The sequence below is a fragment of the Arachis ipaensis genome, chromosome B04 (genome assembly GCF_000816755.2).
Source record: "Arachis ipaensis cultivar K30076 chromosome B04, Araip1.1, whole genome shotgun sequence".
NCBI classification, from domain to species: domain Eukaryota; kingdom Viridiplantae; phylum Streptophyta; class Magnoliopsida; order Fabales; family Fabaceae; genus Arachis; species Arachis ipaensis.
In genome coordinates, this window is record NC_029788.2 from 48,552,370 (window position 1) to 48,574,622 (window position 22,253).

The 22,253-nt window shown below is 37.2% G+C and overlaps 1 long non-coding RNA gene across 1 annotated transcript in view; it reads left to right on the forward strand.

Annotated features, from left to right (window-relative positions):
- Nucleotides 1-8,523, forward strand: part of LOC110270632 — a 24,352-nt gene extending 15,829 nt beyond the window's left edge. Inside the window, exon 4 of the long non-coding RNA XR_002360272.1 lies at nt 8,513-8,523. This is a non-coding gene — a long non-coding RNA (uncharacterized LOC110270632). The remainder of the gene's footprint in view (nt 1-8,512) is intronic.

The following is a 22,253-nucleotide window of genomic DNA, read 5'->3' on the forward strand; positions in this document are numbered from 1 at the left end:
GAAAGTCTAAACCTTGTCTGTGGTATTCCGAGTAGGATTCAGTGATTGAATGACTGTGATGAGCTTCAAACTCACGATTGCTGGGCATAGTGACAGACGCAAAAGGAGGGTGAATCCTATTCCAGCATGATCGAGAACCTCAGATGATTAGCCGTGCTGTGACAGAGCATTTGGACCATTTTCACAAGAGGAGGGGATGTAACCATTGACAACAATGATGACCTTGTATAAAGCCAGCCATGGAAAGAAGTAAGACTGATTGGATGAAGACAGCGGGAAAGCAGAGATTCAGAGGAACGAAAGCATCTCTACACGCTTATCTAAAATTCTCACCAATGAATTACATAAGTGTTTTTATCCTTACTTTATTATTTATTTTTGAAAACTCCATAACTATTTTATATCTGCCTGACTGAGATTTACAAGGTGACCATAGCTTGCTTCATACCAACAATCTCTGTGGGATCGACCCTTACTCACGTAAGGTTTATTACTTGGACGACCCAATGCACTTGCTAGTTAGTTGTATCGAAGTTGTGACAAATTATGAATTGAGATTAGAGCACCAAGTTTTTGGAGCCATTACCAGAGATCACAATTTCGTGCACCAATTATGCAGACAAGTGGTGTTGCTTAATGAATTGCATAGAGAATTAAGTGGCACACCAAACTTAGAATCTTAGTGTGACACTTTCATTTTTTATGCAATCATCCAGAAAGATTGAAAACAAATTGTTGCAGGGCAACACCAAACTTAGAATGTAATCATATGCCAATTTATTGAAATTAAACAAAGCAGATAGAGAAAGTAAACAAAGTAAAGAAAAGAAAGGTTACCTACGGTTGACATGTTCTTCACTTTCTTTCTCTTCTTCCAGTTTGTTAAGAGGAATGACCTTAATGGGGGAGAAGATTAAGCTATTTTCCCTTGTCTTGGCCTCTCCTCAGTAAGCTTCCTTTTGTAGATGGCTTGATTGAGCTTGCTTGCTGAATCAGGGATAGGATTGGTGCTCTTATTAGTTGCCTTTACTTCTTTGGATTCAAGACTTGGTTGCTGTGTGATTGTTGGAGTTTTATCTTCATCCAGAGCCTATTGAATTGGTGGTTCCATGAGCCCTTCCTTTATGCACTTCTCTGCTTCCATTGAGTGTGACTTCTCTTGAGTGTCTTCCTCACTTTCTTGTTCTTCCACTTCCTCCCTTGCACTCAACATTTGACTTAGTAGCTCTTTCATAGAGGAAGTTTGTTGATCTTCCCAAGATTTCTTTATCTCCTCTTCATATCTTTCAATCATAGATTCAAGTGTTGAGAGTTTTTGGTTTAAAGAAGTTTGTGAGGGTTGTGAGTTTTCATGTTCTCTTGTCATCTCAAGTGCAGTTTCATGTTCAAATACCTCCACCACCTCATTCTTCACTGAAAATTTACTTGACACAGGGGCCTCTTCTTCTTGCTCTTCCACTTCCTCCTTCACACTTAACATTTGGTTTATGAGCACTTCCATGTTTTTGAAGGAGTTCTCTTGGTCATTCCAGGATATCTGTGCCTCCCTTTCATATCTTTCAAGCATGGTTTCAAGCCTTGAAAGACTTTGGTTCATGGAAGTTTGTGTGGATTGTGAGTTTTGGAAGAGATTTTGTGTCAAGGGAAAGTTAAGTGATGAAGAATTTTCAGATGAAAATCTAGGAAGTGAGGGTGGACAAATTTGCATAAATGAATTGAAGGCTTGCTCAAGTGATGCTGGCTCTTGATAAGTGGAGTATGAATTGTCAAATGCTTTTTGATTTTGATTCTCCCAAGCACAACTTGAAGAATGGTTGAATTCATCACAGTATGAATCAACTTGTGGCATTGGGGAACAATTTTCCATGTATGCATTGACAACACAATCAAATAATGATGTTCCTTGATGAATAGAAGATGAAATCTTGAAATTCCCTTCCCAACCACAATTTATGTCAGTATCATAGCAATATGAGTCACTTTGTGGCTCTGGGAAATAGTTCATTTCACTTGATTGTTCATACTCTTGTTGATATGCCCAGCTACCATGAGGATAATGACATAAATCATTTTGTGGTTCTGGACAATATCTCATGTGATTTGCTTGATCATTTACCATTTCTTGGTGATACTCTCAGCTACCATTAGAATAATGACTTGCATCATTTGGTGGTGGAGGGAAAAATCCCATATGATTCTCTTGCTCATCTTGTGGTTCTGAAGCATATCTCCATTGATTAGAGTGCTTAGAAATTGTGATCTCTTGGTGATATTCCTAGCCACCATTAGAGATTGGTGATGGTGGGTAATATCCCATAAAATTTATTTGATAACAAGATGAGTTGAACTCTATTTAAATTTTTTAAAACACAACACCATTGAAAATTGAAATTCATGTCACAGAGAAAGAATTTCTTAGTGAGGCAATAACTCAAACACCTTGCTATCAACTTAAAACAGAGAACAAAAACAAAGAAAATGCTTAATCTAGACTTCTCACCTACTTAGTCATTGTTGATCTAAATCAATCCCCGGCAACAGCGCCAAAAACTTGATGGGTGGAAATCAGAATTCCACACAAAACTCACCGGCAAGTGTACCGGGTCGCATCAAGTAGTAAAACTCACTTAGAGTAAGGTTGATCCCACAGGGATTGATGGATCAAGCAACTTTAGTGGGTGATTAGTTTAGTGAAGCTAACATTGGTGAATTGAATGAAATGTAGACAACAGAATGTAAATTGCAGGAATCTTAAAGATGCAGAAAGTAAATGGAATAGAAGCTTAAATCGGAAAAAGTGTAAAGTGCATCAAATGTAAATTAGTTAAAGCTTAAAGAGAAATAAAGGTAAATTGCATGAAATGTAAAGGGGACAGGGTGCTGGAGATTAAAGAAAGCAGTAAATTAGAACTTAGAACAATTGCAGAAAATATAAATTTACAGGAAATATAAATCAAGCTTACAGTAAACTCAAATGTAAAGTGCAGAGGAACAGGAAGATTTAAATTGCATGAAAGTAAATTGGAAGCAATGGGAACAGAAAATTTAAACTCAAGCTCAATGCAAACTGAATTGAAAAATTGCAGAAGAGGAAATTGCAGCAGAGAGATGTAAGAAATTGAAATTTTTCATAAATTGAATTCAAGATTGAAAAATGGAAAGTGCAGAAAAATTAAAAGTGTTTCAAAGAGGACTTTCTATTCTACCCTACTCCTAATGCTCTCTAGTAGAGCCAGCCTCTTTTGAAAATGGAACAGATGCTTTTTTATAGGCTTTTCACAAAATGAAAATGAAAATGAAATTAAAAACAAATTACAAAATAAAATTCCTAATCTAGCTTCTCTGTGTCTTGTGCCTTTGTTTGATGTCCATGAGTTTTGCTTGCTTTGGGCTTGAAGAAGAGTGGATTGATTTTGATTTGGCCTTGGATGAATTTGGATCAGGTGAGTCAAGGTGTGTTTAGTGAGGCTCCAGTGGAGCATTCAGTTGGGTTAATGAACGTAGCGTTCATTCCCTTTGGTGCGCCCTTCATGTGCCAATACTCATTGCCCTACAGCGCGCTCAGTTAAAATTGTGAACGTAGCGCTCACATGCTGCCTTGGTTTCCCCCTTTGATCCTTGGCTTGGAAGCCCGTAAAAGGTAAAATAATGAACGTAGCGCTACCTTTCCTTGTTTTGGTGCGCGTTCAGCTTCCCTTGGTCAACACTCCTCTTGGGTGCTCCGTTGCAATTTTGAGCGCTACATAGCCTTCCTTGAATGATTGAACGCTCATTGGTGGCTCCTCATGGTGCGCCCTTCCTTTGATGAGTGCTCCGTTCATTTATGTGAACGTTACATACAATTCATTTACTTTGCTGATGCCAATTGCATGCTTTCATTCTATTTAATTATTAATGCCATTTACCTAATATTAGCGTTCATTCATTCATTTCATGGGCATTAATAATTCAATGCTTCATGCATACATTTCATTGGCTTTTAATTAATAAAGCCAATTGCAAAATAAATGTATGGGTTTAATTAATAATGCTATGCATTATCGTTAAAGCATTCATTCATTTAATTCATTGGCTTTAATAATTTTCATGCATGCATTCATTTTCAATTAGCATTAGTAATGAAATGTTTCATGCATGCATTCTTTTATTGGTTCGGTCATTAATAATTAAATGCATGCATGCATAATAATTCATGATGCTAATGACAAGGCTCCATAGTCATGGGCCACGCTTTTAAAAGCGTGGCCTAAAGTTCCAAAGCATGCTCAAACTTCAAAGTGTGCCCCAAAATCCTTCTTTTCTTCTTTTGAACTGATTTTGCGCTATTTTGCTTCTTTTTTCACTTATTTCCTACAAAATTTATAAAATCAAAAGATCAAGGAAATATACCATTTAAGCACAAAAGAATGCAATATTTAAGTACTAATTATCAATTTCTTGTATGAAAAAGCATAGAAAAACATGACATGATGACATGTCATTAACAGGTCGCACGTGATATCAAACAATTCTCGAGTCTACTCAGAAGGATACAATATTTAGAACGAAGAGACAATTGTCAAAGGTAATACTTTTAGATTTGAGAGAATGTATCCAATTCCAGATAAACAAGGATGCTCAAGCAATGAAGTTTGCTAGGAGCAATTCAATTGACAACTTCAAAGACAACCCTTGGATCAAAGAAATTCAATAGGATCAATAATGGGAAAATAAACGCATTAGTTTGAACAAATTCAAGCTGAGTCGAAAAAGTATGAGGTTTACAGAAAAGAATATCTCAAACCCAAGACAAGGCTCACAGAACTCAAGAGCACGATTAAAATACTTCCGAATACTTTGTTCATGAAAGAGTTGAAAACTTGCGGAAAAACCACTTTGCAGTCTAGAAGAAAAGTTGAGCAACAAATATTCTTCAAGAGAGTAGCAAAAGCATAAACGTGGCGTTACTTCAATACATTTTTATGTTGAAGTAGATTATATAGGTTTTAAAAGCAAAATGCACACGAGTTTGGCTAACAGCAAAAATATTTTTCTCAAATATTTTAGAAAGGTAATTAGGTACACAACTTAACCAAAAGTAATTCATAAAAACTCGGAAATAATCAAATGCTGGTTCAAAAATTCTCATGGTTCATATTCAAACAAGCGTGTATAAAAATTATAGCAAGGATGAAAGACTAAGTTAAACTCTATTTAGAAAAGAAAATCCGAGGTAAAATCTGCTTGTAATTTGGTAAAGGAAATAAGTGATACGTTACCAACAAACCAGTTTCCACTAAACAAGGAAGCTTTTCAAAACTTCATCTAAAATAGCGCATGTCAACTTTAAATCATCTTTGTCAAAATTGAACAATGATTTCAACTACAATCAGGCAACAGAAAAAATAAATTTAGTTTAGAATTTCTTCAAAGAGAATTCAAAACTTCTTTAAAAAAAATTCGAAACAAAAGTCCAAAATTATTCTTGAAATCACCATCTCAGAAGGATATTCAAGAAAATTAGGATGTACTTAAAATGTGTCAAGCCAGACAAAAAAAAGATCTTAAATCAAGGGATCTCAAACAAGATCCACTAGGCATAAGATTCACAAGAGAAGGGAAACTGAGATTGACGGTAGTGCTCTCAAGAGGTAGGAGAATAATTAAAAACAAAATCACGTATGACACTCATAGAGACGAAAAGCTTAAAAAGGAACAAGTCCGTTCATAAGAAGAAGGCTATGAGTCCAACATTTTCAAAAGTATAACACTGGCATAAATAATGAGGTGTGCTAAGCCAAACTCACATCAAAATAAATTAAGTAAAGTTTATCCAACGAAAATCAACCGGAATGAAAGCGAAACATCTTTTCTCTCCAGAATTTTGAGGAATACCTAAATACATAATCAAATAAAGATATGCATTGGAACTGTAGTAAAATTGTTAGAAAATCATATTGTATTTAAGGTGAGTGCAGTTCCATAAACCAGTAAAAGTACAGGCGAGGCATCAGGAATAAGTAGTTGTTAAACTGTACAAGTAATCTTCAAAGTTTCATCTATAGATAAGTATATATCTAATCAACAGCAATTTTTATAAAAATATCAAAATTGGTTGTAATCACTGCCAAATAAGAGAAATACTGAGTCAACAATTTCTCTAAGAATTGACTCGGAATCCAGAGTTAGAAGGCACAACGCATTAAGACAAGTTTAAAGCTATATCAAAGAACACGTGAATCAAGAAGAACTCAAACAGAGAAAGATAGATGTAACAAGGACTGCAACCAAGCATATGCAATTAAGATCAAACAAGAATGCATATGAATAGAGGAATAGAGTTAAAAAGTCAAACTACTTCTCAAAAGGATTAGCAACATGAACTTCAAGTTAGGATATAAAAGAACAAGTCGACTAGAAGAGAATTCAAGACACACAACTGAATAGCCTCGAGAAATAATTTCCATCGTTCCCAAAACTCGCGATTCGCTTTACTCAAAACTTGTATATCATCCATGATAACCCATCAGTGCTTTAATATACATAATTCACTAGTATTAAGCCGGCCAAACTTAATATCAGGAATTATGCAATGCAAGACTAACAGCAATAATCAATAGACCGTCATGTGCATAAAGCTCTAATTCTTGTTATCCGAACAAGACCTATTACATGACAAACGCTCAGAATATGCAATTGAAGCATAGTCGGTTGATGAGTCCATATTTGATGGTATGTTTTGACTCAATTTGGATTGATTCTAGCACATGAACTCACACTTAAGCACCCAAATAGCATACTTTTATGTTTGATCCCTAGTTTGATCTTAAATGTGAAAACATGAAATTTTGTGCTTTAATAGAGTAATTTAATTCCACTTCTACCGTGATATAGTTTGTGAGTGATTTCAGGCCTTGGAGGAAAGAATGGATAGCCAAAAGTGGAAGAAAGCATGTACAAGGGAGAAAACATGAAGAAAACAAAGGAAAGCACACACAGCGAAGTGTGCGTGCACACAGCCCTGCGTGTGCGCACACAAGCAGAAATTTCGATGTGTGCGTACGCACGCACCTGTGCGTATGCACAGGTCAATTTTTAGCCGCGTGTGCGGTGTGTGCGTCCGCACAGGTCCCTGCACGTGATTTCATTAATGAGGCATGTGCTGCATGAATTTGGAGTCCTCTTGGCCCATTTTGGATGGCTGAATTGCTGTTTGGAAGTGCTATATGAAGGAGAATGGACCACTTATCAAAGGGGGGAGGCATTGGAGCAAATTTTTAGAGAGTTTTCATAGTAATTAGGAGTAGGAGTAGTGTAGAGTAGATAGCTCTCCTAGGATTTATCAATTTCCATTGTAGCATTTTATAGCAAGCTTTGATCTTTGATTTTACTTCTTCAATTGTAAGTACTCTCAATTTCCTCTTTAATTCAAGCACTTTTACTTTCATTTCCTTTTGGTTCAAGTTACTTTGTTCATATTGCAATTTTGTGTTTCTCGAAGTTTTGACTGATGAATTTTACATTTCATGCTTTCTTTATGTTTGATTGCTTGTTTATGTTTAGTTTTGTTGGTAGTTGGTTATAGTTTTACATTTTAGTTTGTAATTTTCCATATTTTACTTTTATGCAAACAAGGTATTTGTGAAAATGCCAACTCTAGATTTTGAATAGATTTTCCCACCTTGGCTTGTGGTTTGAGTTCCTAGGATACTAGAGTCATAATGTCCGACATTTAGTGGTAATTCTTGGGTAGTTAGTTGGCTCTTGTTTCCATTGACGCTAGCCTTTTATCAACTATTTTGGTAAGTTGGTTAGGACTTATGGATTAAGGTCAATTATGCTTGCTTGACTTATTCCTCGATGGTTGGGGTTGACTAGGCGAGATTGACTCATAATAATTACCATAGTTGTGGTTATGGCCATGATAGGATTCCTTGGATCCTCATTCCTAAGTCAAGGTACTTTTATTGCGTTTATAGGATTTTCACTAGTTTTGATCTCACTTCCCTTTAATTGCCTTAATTACAATTTTGATCATTGCTTAGTTCTTTTAATCTTTTGTTCTTTGACTACAAAACTCCTTTTTGCCCTCTTCACAACCGGAAGAAGTAACATTTCATTTGCATTTCTAGGGAGAACGACCCGAGGTTTCATTACTCAGGGTTATTTGTTTTGATTTGAATTTATTATTTGATTTGGGGAACTACTTGTTGGTTTGGACTATTGATGAGCGGATAATTTATACGCTTTTTGGCATTATTTTTAGGTAGTTTTTAGTAGGATCTAGCTACTTTCTAGTATATTTCTATTAGTTTTTAAGCAAAATTTACATTTCTGGACTTTACTATGAGTTTGTGTGTTTTTCTGTAATTTCAGGTATTTTCTAGCTGAAATTGAGGGACCTGAGCAAAAATCTGATTCAGAGGCTGAAAAAGGACTGCAAATATTGTTGGATTCTGACCTCCCTGCACTCGAAATGGATTTCCTGGGGCTTCAGAAGCCCAATTGGTACGCTCTCAATTGCGTTAGAAAGTAGACATCCTGTGCTTTCCAGCAATATATAATAGTTCATACTTTGCTTGAGCTGAGATCACGCAAACTAGCATTTAACGCCAGAATAGGGCATAAAAGTTGGAGTTAAATGCCCAAACTGGCACAAAAGCTGGAGTTAAATGCCAGGAGCAGCCTATGCATGTGAAAGCTTCAATGCTCAGCCTAAACACACACCAAGTGGGCCCTGGAAGTGGATTTCTCCACTTTCTATCTTAGTTTACTCATTTTCTATAAACCTAGGTCACTAGTTTAGTATAAAAACTATTTTTAGAGACTTACTATGTACCTCATGACATTTTACATCAGAATTTGCATCTTCTACGGCATGAGTCTCTAAACCCCATGATTGGGGGTGAGGATCTCTGCTGTGTCTCGATGGATTAATGCAATTACTACTGTTTTCCATTCAATCATGCTTGTTTCTATTCTAAGATATTCACTCGCACTTTAACATGATGAATGTGATGATCCGTGACACTCATCATCATTTTCAACCTATGAACTCGTGCCTGACAACCACCTCCATTCTACCTCAGATTGAGTGTGTATCTCTTTGGTTCCTGGTTCACGAGTTTGACTGCCTCTCCTAACAACAGAGCATTCAAATCTGTGAGATCAGAGTCTTCGTGGTATAAGCTAGAGTCAATCGGTAGCATTCCTGATATTTGGAAAGTCTAAACCTTGTCTGTGGTATTTCGAGTAGGATCCGAGAAGGGATGACTGTAACGAACTTCAATCTCATGAATGCTGGGCGCAGTGACAGTGTGCAAAAAGATCAATGGATCCTATTCCAACATTAATGAGAACCGACAGATGATTAGCCATGTACATGGACCCTTTTCACTTAGAGGATGGCTGGTAGCCATTGACAACGGTAATCCACCAACATACAGCTTGCCATGGAAGGAGCCTTGCGTGCATGAAGAAGAAGACAGTAGAAAAGCAGAGATTCAGAAGACAGAGCATCTCCAAAACCTCAACATGTTCTCATCACTGAATCACAAGTACTGTTTAATTTATGTTATTTATTTTTTCATAAATATAACCACTCTTATCATTAATCTCCTGACTAAGATTTACAAAATAACCATAGCTGCTTCAAGCCGACAATCTCTGTGGGATCAACCCTTACTCACGTAAGGTATTACTTGGACGACCCAGTGCACTTACTGGTTAGTTGTGCGAAATTGCAAAGTGTGATTGTGATTTCGTGCACCAACTATACTTTCAACGACGGAATTCTATTTGGAGAAAATCTAGACCAACAGTACTTCTACTCCCTTATCAAATTTGGCGCCGTTGCCGGGGATTACAAACGGTGTTATATCTTTTGCTTGTTGTGAATATGTTAATAGTGTAAATAGCTCTTTTTAGTTGTTTTTTAGTTTTTGTTAGTGATGCACGGAAACTTGTCTCTCAACAAATTTCCCTCGGCAAGTATACCGAATTATCGTCAAGTAAAAACTCACAATAAAGTGAGGTCAAATCCCACAGGGATTAATGGATTAAGCAATCAATGGCTAATTGATTATCCTAGTTAGATGAATCATATTGGAGTGATAAGCAACAAGGAAATGTAAATTGCATGAATGTAAAGGAAAAACTATAAAGTACGAAAAAGTAAAATGGCAAGAAAAGTAAATGTAAGAACTAAAAATAAAATGAACATTGGGATCAAGAAATATTGCAATCCTCCGGATCAAGTTCATTCTCATCTCTTCCTCAATCAATGCATTCATTGATCTCCTTGGCAATCTTAAGTGATTGGATCCCAATTCCTTGGCAACCCAATCTCTCTAAGCTTGAACAATTTCCCAATTCCTTGATTTAATTTCTCATGGAAAGAGATGAAGTTTGGTCACTGATTATACCACATGTATTTCCAAATCAAAGTGTTGGTAGGATTATATGTCACTATATCCATCCAAACCACAATTTGGTACAATATGAGAAAGCAATTCTAGCATGATCTCCTCATCCCTTTTCCAAGGCTCAGAGGAGATCCAATTATGGAGAGTTTCTTTTCCAAGACAACTAACCAATTGATTTAAGATTGAAAGTTTCTATTAAATCAAGAAAAAAGAAAGAAGAAGAAGAATGAAAACTATAATTGATCCATCAAATTACAATAGAGCTCTCTAACCCAATGAAAAGAGTTAGTTGTTCATTGCTCTACCAAAACAGAAAAGAAAAAAAGTGCAGAAAAATAAAGATGAAGATTAAAACTGTAATTGAAACTTCAAAGTTCATAAATGAAAAGTACAAACTAGAATTAAACTCCTATTAAGAAAAGAAAAAGAAGGAAAAGTGTGTGAAGGGAGGGAGTCTGAAGACCCCTCTTCTCTGGTGTGTCCAGCCCCCAGAATACCGTCCTCCCTCCAATCCCCTAATTTAATTGAATGGTAAAACTAAGGCCTTTATATAGGCTCTCCTAAATTACAAAATAAAATAAAATTAAAAGTAAATTACAATTAAATGAAAATTCCTATTCTAGATGCTTCTTGTGACCTTGATTGGTTGACACTTGTGGGCTTGCTTCCTTGTGGTTGGCTGGTCCTTGAAAGAGAAGTGAATCAAGTTGAGGTCCAGCTGCTAATTGTTAGTGCTACCGTTAGCCACACTAACACTACAAGTGTGACGTTAGTGCTGAAGTTAGTGTGGCTGACGTCACACTTGCTACACAGTTGGTATTTTTGATGCTTAAAAGATGCCTCTTTTTTGTACTCCAATTTCATGCCCACTATAGACTATTATATATCGTTGGAAAGCTCTAAATGTCAGCTTTCTAACGCAACTGGAACTACCTCAATTGGACCACTGTAACTCAGGTTATGCTTCTTTGAAGGGGATAGGGTCGATGGTGTAGTCGCTGGCGTTATTGGCAATGTTTAGCCACAATAATGTTAGCGTTCAGGGGATTAATATTGCCCAGTTCTGGAGCTCAAACTTGATGTTCACCCCGTACTATTATATATTATTGGAAAGCCATGGATTTCTACTTTCCAACGCCTTTGGAAGCGCATTATTTGGAGCTGTACAGCTCAAGTTACACCTCATGGAAGGTGAAGAGGTCAGCTGGCCTTACTACAGGTTGATACCATGTTCATCTTTGCACTTTCGGGGCGGTTTTCTCCCTCATATTTAGTGTCCACCATGTAGTGCCATATATGCTTAGAAAGCTCTGGAACCTTACTTTCCAATGGCACTGGAATACACAATCATGCAATCAGAACCTCCACTCCTCTTAATCTTTTGCTTGCCCCAAGATTTATAAAATTCTTCAACATTTTCCTTTCAAAAGAATGATTTCTTCGTTGCATTCTTAGAGATATTAGGTGCAAGTAAAGTTCAAGATGATAATCATGATTTCATAGCAACATGTTACAAATCAAATATCAACTATGCTTATTTCACAAGGAGTAATCACACATGCATATAAAGAAAATAGAAGACAATCATGCAATTTAACGTGCTAGAAATAAGTAAGAGAAAAAAAAATAAACTTTACCACCTTGTAGTTCATCTTCATTGTTGTTGTCCTTTTCCTCCTATTCTTCCTCTTTCCACACCAAACTTAGAATGTTTGCTTATACTCAAGCAACAATTAAAACAGTGGTAATGGGGTCTATGATGGATCATGAGTGTCTTACGTAATGAAATGTGACTAATGCATGTTCTTAAGCAAGCAAAATTAAGGATACAATAAAGGCACAAGAAGTAAATCAGAGACAATGTAATTGTATTAATAAGTGGTGTTAGCATGGTACTTTACATGAAAGATAAGTGGAAACACCAAACTTAGTGTGACACTTTCATTTTAGAATGATGCAAATACCCAATGAAGATTGAAAATCATTTTGTTGCATGGCAACACCAAACTTAGAATGCAATCATATGTCAAATTATTGAAAGTAAGCTAAGCAAGGAAAGAAAATGTTACCTACGGTTGGGTTGCCTCCCAACAAGCGCTCTTTTAATGTCATTAGCTTGACATGTTGTTCATGAATTTCTTCCTCTTCTTCCAGTTTGTTAAGAGGAATGACCTCAAGAGGAAAGAGGAATCAGTTAATGCCCCTTGTTTTGAGTGCCTCTCCCCAGCAAGCTTTCTTTTGTTGTTAGCTTGAGTAAACTTGCTTGTTGGGGTAAGGGTGGGATGGCTTTTGGTTGACCTTTTCTTCTTCATGGATATTGTCCTTCTTTTCTTGGTCACCATCCTCTTTTTAGTGCTCATATTGATTGCCTTCACTACCTTGATTTCAGTACTTGGGTGTTGTATGATGGTTGGAGCATCCTCTTCATCAAGAGCTTCTTGAATTGGTGGTTCAATGAACTCACCCTTTATGCAACTCTCTGTTTTATTGGAGTAGTGTGGACTCCCTTGATTGACTTTCTCCCTTTCTTCTGCATGATGTTGTATTGAGCCTTTTGGGAGTGAGTTTTTATGTTCCTTTGTCACCCTTAGTAGCCTCTGTGGGTATGGAGCTTTGGGCTTATATACTCTTACAACCTCCTCCTTCTTCATAAGAATCTCACTTGGTATGGATGCCTCTTTTTCTTATTCTTCTGATTCCTCCCTTGGGTTTGCCATGGTATCACTGAGGGAATTATGGGTATGGATTTTCTTTGATTGATATCCAATTTGTGTCTCAAGCATCTTAATGGCAACCCCCCGGTTCTGCATAAGGGATTTTACTTCCTCTTTGAAAGTCCTCATGTCCTTAGATTCTTCCAAGAGTATTGTCAGTAAGTTTTCTATCCTTGATATCTTATCCTCGATGGGAGGGTGTGCAGTTGGGTTAGAATTTGGAGGTTGATGGTGGCTATTTTGTGAATGGAATTGGTTGTCTTGTGGTTGTATGTTCTGAGAGTGGTATGACTCTTGTAGGTAATGATATAGGTTTTATGGAGTATTAGAGGAATTTTGTGTGTAATGGAATGAATTGTGTGAGTGATGAGATGAATTGTATGGATGTGGGAAGGAATTTTGTGTTGAGGCATATCCAAGTGGTGAGGGGTTTTGATGCGAAAGGCTAGGAGGTGAGGTTGAATGATTAAAGGATGACGGCTCTTGATAAATGGGGTGTGAATAAGTGAAATCTCTTTAGTTTTGATCTTCCCAGTCACAACTTGAGTAGTGATCAAATTAATATGGACCATTTTGTGACCCTGGGAAGCACCCCATTTCATGTTCTTGAAATTTCCAACCACCATTATCATAATAACATGAATTATTTTGTGGTGGTGAGAAGAATCTCATGTAACTTGATTGACCAACGGATGATCTATACTCTATTTTTCTTCAAAATACTCTGTATTAAACAACAATCACCAAGATAAAAGAGATTGGAATTCCCCTTATCACAGATAAGGAAATTTCCAGTGAGGCAATATCACAAACAGTTAGTTAGCAAAAGAAAATAAAGAAACAAAAGAAAACAAAGACAAAAGAAAAGTGTCTAATCTAGTAAATCAATTAACCGGTAGTTTGTTAATCACAATTAATTCCCCGACAACGGCGCCATAAACTTGATGCACAGAAACTTGTCTCTCAACAAATTTCCCTCGGCAAGTATACCGAATTGTCGTCAAGTAAAAACTCACAATAAAGTGAGGTCGAATCCCATAGGAATTAACGGATTAAGCAATCAATGGTTAATTGATTATCCTAGTTAGACGAATCAGATTGGAGTGATAAGCAACAAGGAAATGTAAATTGCATGAATGTAAAGGAAAAACTATAAAGTGCAGAAAAGTAAAATGGCAAGAAAAGTAAATGTAAGAACTAAAAATAAAATGAATATTGGGATCAAGAGATATTGCAATCCTCTGGATCAAGTTCATTCTCATCTCTTCCTCAATCAATACATTCATCGATCTTCTTGGCAATCTTAAGTGATTGGATCCCAATTCCTTGGCAATCCAATCTCTCTAAGCTTGAACAATTTTCCAATTCCTTGATTTAATTGCTAATTGGAAGAGAAGAAGTTTGGTCACTGATTATACCACATGTATTTCCAAATCAAAGTGTTGGTAGGATTATATGTCACTATATCCATCCAAACCCCAACTTGGTACAATATGAAAAAGCAATTCTAGCATGATCTCCTCATCCCTTTTCCAAGGCTCAGAGGAGATCCAATTATGGAGAGTTTCTTTTCCAAGACAACTAACCAATTGATTTAAGATCGAAAGTTTTCTAGTAAATCAAGAGAAAAGAAAGAAGAAGAAGAATGAAAACTATAATTGATCCATCAAATTACAACAGAGCTCTCTAACCCAATGAAAAGAGTTAGTTGTTCATTGCTCTACCAAAACAGAAAAGAAAGAAAGTGCAGAAAAATAAAGATGAAGATTAAAACTGAAATTGAAACTTCAAAGTTCATAAATGAAAAGTATAAACTAGAATTAAACTCCTACAAAGAAAAGAAAAAGAAGGAAAAGTGTGTGAGGGAAGGTAGTCCGAAGAGCCCTCTTCTCTGGTGTGTCCATCCCCCAGAATACCGTCCTCCCTCCAATCCCCTAATTCAATTGAATGTTAAAACTAAGGCCTTTATATAGGCTCTCCTAAATTACAAAATGAAATGAAATTAAAGGTAAATTACAATTAAATAAAAATTCCTATTCTAGATGCTTCTAGTGACCTTGATTGGTTGACACTTGTGGGCTTGCTTCCTTGTGATTAGGTGGTCCTTATAAGAGAAGTGAATAAAGTTGAGGTCCAGGTGCTAATCTTTAGTGCTATCGTTAGCCACACTAATGCTACAAGTGTGGCGTTAGTGCTGAAGTTAGTGTGGCTAACGTCACACTTGCTACCCAGTTGGTATTTTTGGGGCTTAAAAGATGCCTGTTGTTTGTACTCCAATTTCATCTCCACTATAGACTATTATATATCGTTGGAAAGCTCTGAATGTCAGCTTTCTAATGCAACTAGAATCACCTCATTTGGACCTGTAACTCAAGTTATTTCCCTTTGAAGAGGATAAGGTCGCTGGCGTAGTCGCTGGCGTTATTGGCAATGTTTAGCCATAATAACGTTAGCGTTCAGGGGATTAATATTGCCCAGTTCTAGAGCTCAACTTAATGTTCACCCCATAATATTATATATTGTTGAAAAGCCCTGGATGTCTACTTTCCAACGCCTTTAGAAGCACATTATTTGGAGCTCTATAGCTCGAGTTACATATCTTGGAAGGTGAAGAGGTCAGCTGGCCTTACTACAGGTTGATACCATGTTCATCTTTGCACTTTCAGGGCGGTTTTCTCCCTCAAATTTAGTATCTACCATGTAGTGCCATATATGCTTGGAAAGCTCTAGAATCCTAATTTCCAATGCCACTGGAATCACCTCATTTGGAGATTTGTGTCTCAAGTTATCCTTGTTTGAAGAAGGCATGGTCAGGCTACCGGGTGAGATTTTGCCCACATTAGTGTCCACGTTAGTGTAACTAACGTGGCCCTTAACGTAGGCATACCAAAGCTCGAGGGTGTTAGTGACACTCACCTTTGTCACTAACGCTACAAGACTCTCCCTCTTCCACGTTAGTGCCTCACGTTAATGGCATTAATGTGATCACTAACGTGGGTGTGCTGCCATCTCCAACGTTAGTGACAAAAGTGAGTGTCACTAACGTTGGCGATCTTTTCTTGTTCCACGTTAGAGTTCACGTTAATTGGATTAACGTCGCACTTAACGTGGCTATGTGTGGCTTTTCAAAACGTTAGTGGTGTTTAACTTTACCACTAACGTTGGAGCTTCCCCTTCCTTCCACGTTAGTTCCCACGTTAATATAACTAACGTGGCAACTAACGTGAGCTGTAATGGCTTTCGAGGGCGTTAGTGGTGATAACTACACAACTAACATTTGCAAGCTTGCTCCCTTTCCACATTAGTGGTCACATTAGTGATACTAACGTGGCTGCTAACATGGTTCTTCTATGCTTCCTTGGTCCTGAAATCAAACAAACAAGGTGCATCAAAGTCTTGCTCTTAATCATGAGATTATGCATCATCCATTTTATCATTCAATTCATGCATAATTCTTATGAAATTATTCAAAATTCACAATGTTTGCTTGAATCATGGTATGAATGCATTTTCAACGAAATACTTGCTTATTTCCTAAGAAAATGCATGAAACCAACCTAAAGCATACAAAAAATGGCTAGTAAAACTAGCCAAGATGCCCTGGTATCAGTTAGTAGATTTTTGTTTATATTTTCTTAAAGACTTTTTCACACCATTGCCTCAATGAACCCCAATGGAACCTAAACACTTACCTATATGGCCACCAACCTTATACACCATCACCTCACTACATACAAAAACCAAAACTCTTACCCTCATGAGTTTTATTATCAACCCTTATCACCTAAATCTTCATCTTCATACATGGATCAAGCCACACAAGAGGTACTTTTCATGCTCGTTCAAAAACAACAAGAGTTCCGGAAGAAGCAAGAACAAGTTATGTCTACCTTAGCAAAGGCTTTGGATCATTTAGCTTCATTGCGTTCATGCCACAAGTAAGAAATTCTAGTGGATGAATGTGTGGGACCAAGTGAAAAGTGTGGAGTGCAAGAAGAGTTGCAAAATCAAGAAGAAGATGTCAAGTCACTACATGAAGTGCAAGAAGAGATAAATGAAGAGTGGATAGGAATTGATCAAGAGGATTCCATCATTCAAAGTTTTTGGTCCAACTTGGGTAATTTCTTCTATGACCTTCATGAACCTCTATCATTAGATTTGGAAGGAGATGTTGATGTGGACTTCACCCAACCTCCAATCTTTGACGTGAGTGACGATGAAGAAGATTCAAAAGAGGTTGAGAAAGATTCTGTTTACCAAGAAGTGAAGACAGTTGTGCAAGAACGAATTGAGCGGGCGAAGACTTCTCTAACAAGATTTCTAGACCCACATCAATATGCCATTTTAGAAACAGATGGCCAACTTCGGACCTTTCTTGGAGTAGTGGATGGTGAAGAGAAGAATGTTAATTGGCAAAGAAAAGGAATGTTCATCAAAGGAGCCAACTTAACATTTGGAGCTCAATTTTGGTGCAACAGTCAATTTAATAGATTCTGGAGAGTGCACAATCTTGTGAATGGTGATAGAGGAACTCAAGTATGGGATCCAGGAATTAATTTCAAAAGTCAATACTTGAGGATCCTATTTGCTAGCTTGAAGTCTCCTATAAGTTTGATGCAACTTAATTGGGACCTCAGAGGTCAAATCAATAACAAACTTGGTTGGAGATTCAAGGAGGAGTGGAAGCATAAGCCGCTCTAACAAGGATCTCCTCACCAAGTCCAACTTATGACTATAAACCAAACTGCTAGGTAGGAGACACCCCACCATGGTAATATCCTTCTAACCCTCTCTCTTTTAGCTTTTGTTTCATGAATAATTGATTAGTTTGCTTGGTCGGTTTGTTTTATTTTGATGTTTGTTGAGCAATTTTGGTAAAATAAGGTGTTTTTGGGAGTTTTGTGATGTTTTGGGACTTGAAAACCTGTTTGAGATGTCAAGTTTGATGCTTTAAATGCTTAATTTTTGTTGCAGGAATAGAGACTTGTGCGTCCGCATAGCCTTGTGCGTGCGCACATCTCCCCTGTTTTCCAATCCCTGTGCGTCCGCACAGCAATGTGCACACGCACGCCCCCAAAAGCATGCTCTGTTCGCAGCACACGTACGGCTTGTGCGTGTGCACACTACTTCCTTTTCCCTTCTATGCGTCTGCACACCATGCGTTTGGCCGCACGGTTCAAAAAAAATTGTGCGAGCGCACACCCTCTTCTGCGCCCGCACAGCTTGATCAACACCCCCTGGTCGCAGCGCACGCACAAGCTGTGCATATGCACCCAAACCTTTTCCCTCTTCTGTGCGTCTGCACACCCCTTGTGCGCCCGCATAGGTTGCGTTTCACCTCTTGCTCGCAGCGCTCGCACGATCCTGTGCGGGCGCACACCCCTTCTTTTTCCCTGTGTGCATTCGCACATGTCGCTTTTCGAACGTTAATTCGAAAAGAGGGAGGGCTCGCGCTTCAGTTTCCCCAGTAACATTTTCTTCTTCTCTTTTCCACTCTGAACACACACACTCACCCAACCCCTCTTCTCCCTCCACTCAGCGACCAAACACCACCGGTGAACCTCTGCGCCGCCGTCGCCAATCCTTCCTTCTTCTTCTCTCTCTCCTCTATATTTTCTCTTCTCTCTCTCTCTTCTCTATCTCTATACCGCATAACCTCCAGCCCTAGGCCGCACCTCTCCAGCGCCGACAAGTCACCAGCGGCGAGGAGTTTTTGTGCCGCCACGACTGTTCACCACTTCCCCTTCCCTCTACCACCTTTTCCCTTCCTCTATATTACAGGTTTGACCCCTGTCTCCCCTCCCATGCTCTATTTCTTTTTTACTTTACTTTACTGCCTCTTTTTAATTCTTCTTTTAGTTTCTGCTCTAGTTCTTAGGTGGTTTTAGGTTAGATAATTTATAGTTTTCTGGTCAGAATATGGCTGTTGATGCTGCCTGAGTATCCTGGATTGCTTTCTAGACTGTTTGATGTCATTCTTAACTGAACTCTGAATGTTGCTATGTCTGGATTATGATGATACTGAACTGTGCTTACTGCAATGTATATTGAAACTGTGATTACTACTCAGAATTGTTGCACACGTTATGCTTGATCATCTGCTTGAATGGAATTTTTGATCCAACCTCTATGTCTGATCAGCATAAATTTTGATTTTCTTCCATTTGGCATTGTTAATTTCTGATTGTGCAACTTTCTGCTAAATATTGCCCGCATGAGATAATTTAGTTATGCACTTTGTGAATTTAATTTGCTGAAACATCAACCTAAACTTTATTTTGCCTTGTGACTGTCTGATTTGATGTCCATTTTGCTGTGCATATCATTCTTTGACTATCAACCTGCCAGCTATGCACTCCATTGTTGGATTTGTAGTGCGTGGCAGAAGTTAGGCCAATTAAGAGATTATAATATAATAGAACAGCGTTGCAAGTATAGCTCCTAACCAGCTAAAATCTGCCTCACCAGTTTAGAAGAGTATCACAAAAATTTAGAATAGAAAAAATACTTGGAGTGTGAGTCACAGGTCGTCTCCCAACGAGTTGGAAGGAAGGGTGCTAATTTATTAATCAGGAATTTTCTGAGAGAGTTTGAGTTTGGTTGATAAGCAATTAAATAATTATAAATTAAAGCATTGAAAACTAAGAATGATTATTAATATTCTAGATAAAAAGCCTTGACTGGGGAAATATTTAATTGGAAGTTCTATCCTTGTTGGGGCCTCTTAAGTGTAGTATTAAAAGGGTTGTTGTTTTCACTTAGTTAACCCTTACTAAATCAAGGAAAGTCAAGTGATTGAGCTAACTCTTATTCGTAAATCCTAGTCCTCTCCCTTAGGAAGGTCTAGCATTAGAAAATACAGAACTAGCCAACAACTTCTAGTTTAATCAGCACTTAAGCCTTCGAACTCAAGTGTCTCCTTTTAATCAACTCCCATGTCAAGTATGGAGTCTACTCCATTGACATGAATATAACGCTCATAAAAATAATAGAAGAAGACATGATAAATTAAATAAAATAGGGATTCAAAAGTAATTAAAAATAAAAGTAATCCTTTGCACTAACAATTCATGAAAATAATCCAATTACTACTTTAAACAAGAATTAAGAATATAGAATAAATAAAACTGTAAGTAAGGAAATAAACTAGAATAGTATCTTCAATAGAGGTAATGACTCTTCAATATCCAAAAGCAAAAGCAATAAACTATGAATGTAAAGAGAACCTAGAGGAAGAGTAATCCTCTCTAGATTCAGATCTAAAAACCTAAAAACTATCCTAATGTATCTAAAACTGTGTTGTCTATTGTGTCTAAGATGTGTGTTGAGTCTCTGCATGTTTCCTGGTTTTATTCTGTGTTTCTGGGCCGAAAACTGGGTCAAAACGTGGCCCAAAATTGCCCCCAGCATTTTCTGTTATTTCTACAGATCGCACAGGTCACGCGTTCGCATCATTCAGCGATTTTTCTTGTAACGTGTACGCGTTGTCCACGCGTTTGTCTCATTCGTGCAGACTCCAATCCACGCATACGCGTTAGGCACGCGCACGCATCGCTGCAATTTTCTCCATTCCGCGCGCTCGCGTGAGCCATGCGTGCGCATCGGTGTTCGCTGGTCATCTTCTTAGTTTCTTGTGTTCTTTCCATTTTTGCAAGCTTCCTCTCCATTCTCTAAGCCATTCCTGACCTATGAAGCCTGAAACACTTAACACACGGATCACGGCATCGAATGGTATAAAGGAGAATTAAAATATACTAATTAAAGATCTCTAGGAAGCAAGTTTTCAACCATAAAATAATACTAGGAAGGAAAATATAAAATTATGCAATTAGTATGAATAAGTGGGTGAAGACTTGATGAAACCACTCAACAAAACACAAGATAGACCATAAAATAGTGGTTTATCAACCTCCCCACACTTAAACATTAGCATGTCCTCATGCTTAGCTTAAGGAGATAAATCAAATGAGTAGGAAAAAGTAAGACTCATGCAATGCAATGCAACCTATGTGTATGTATGCAACTATATGATAAAATAATTTTGTCTACTTAGTTAAAATAAACAAGTTCTTCAAGACAAAAATAACTCAAAATTCACTAATTCAAATTATACAGTAAAAATAAGTAAACTTGTAGGAAGACAGCTCATGAGAGCAGGGAACATAGAATTAAGCTTTGAACCCTTACTGATGGTGTATATGCACTCTAGTCACTCTAGTGTATAGGGTAATCACTCTATTCTTCTCTAATCATGCTTTCTAAACCTTGTTCTTCACCTAACCAATCAACAAATATTTAATGTACCAATGCAAACATCATGAGGTGTTTTTAAGGTTGTAATGGGGCCAAAGTAAAGGTGAGGGTATATATATGGCTAAGTGAGCTATAAATTGAATCCTTGATTATCCTAAGCTATCACCTAACATACATACTCTATTTTCTTTTTAAATCATCTTTAGCTACCCAAAATTTTCCCACTTTTGTTTTACATACTCATGCATCAACTTTTCTCTTAACTTGTATCACACATGCATTGATTTTTATTGAACTTAATTTAGCATTGGGGTAATTTTGTCCCATTATTCATTTATTTAATTACTTAATTATTTGAATATTTTTGGATTTTTTTAAACAAACAGTAAAATAAACATAGCTTATCAATGCACATGTATTTTATAATTTTTCTAGTTTCACATGAGTAGGTACCCAAATTCCCAATATTTTATCAAATTAAAAACATAACACATTCCCTTGTTAACCAATGTTCACATAGTTTCCCATACTTAATTGATACACAATTTCTATCTTCGGCTAACCAAAGATTCAATTTAGGGTATTACTTATTTTTTTGCTTAAGGCTAGTAATGTGGTAAAATATAGAACAAATGGGATTAAAAGGCTCAAATTGGCTAACAACGGTAAATGGAAGGGTAGGCTATTTGGGATAAGTGAGTTAATAAAATAATGGCCTCAATCATATGCATACATATAACATATTAGACATTGGACATATAGGATGGAACAAAATATAGATCACAATCATAGAGAAGCAAACACACAAGAATAAAATTTTATGGTTAAATAATGTAACCATTTCATTAAGCTCAAGTCTCACAGGTTGTGTGTTCTAGCTTTT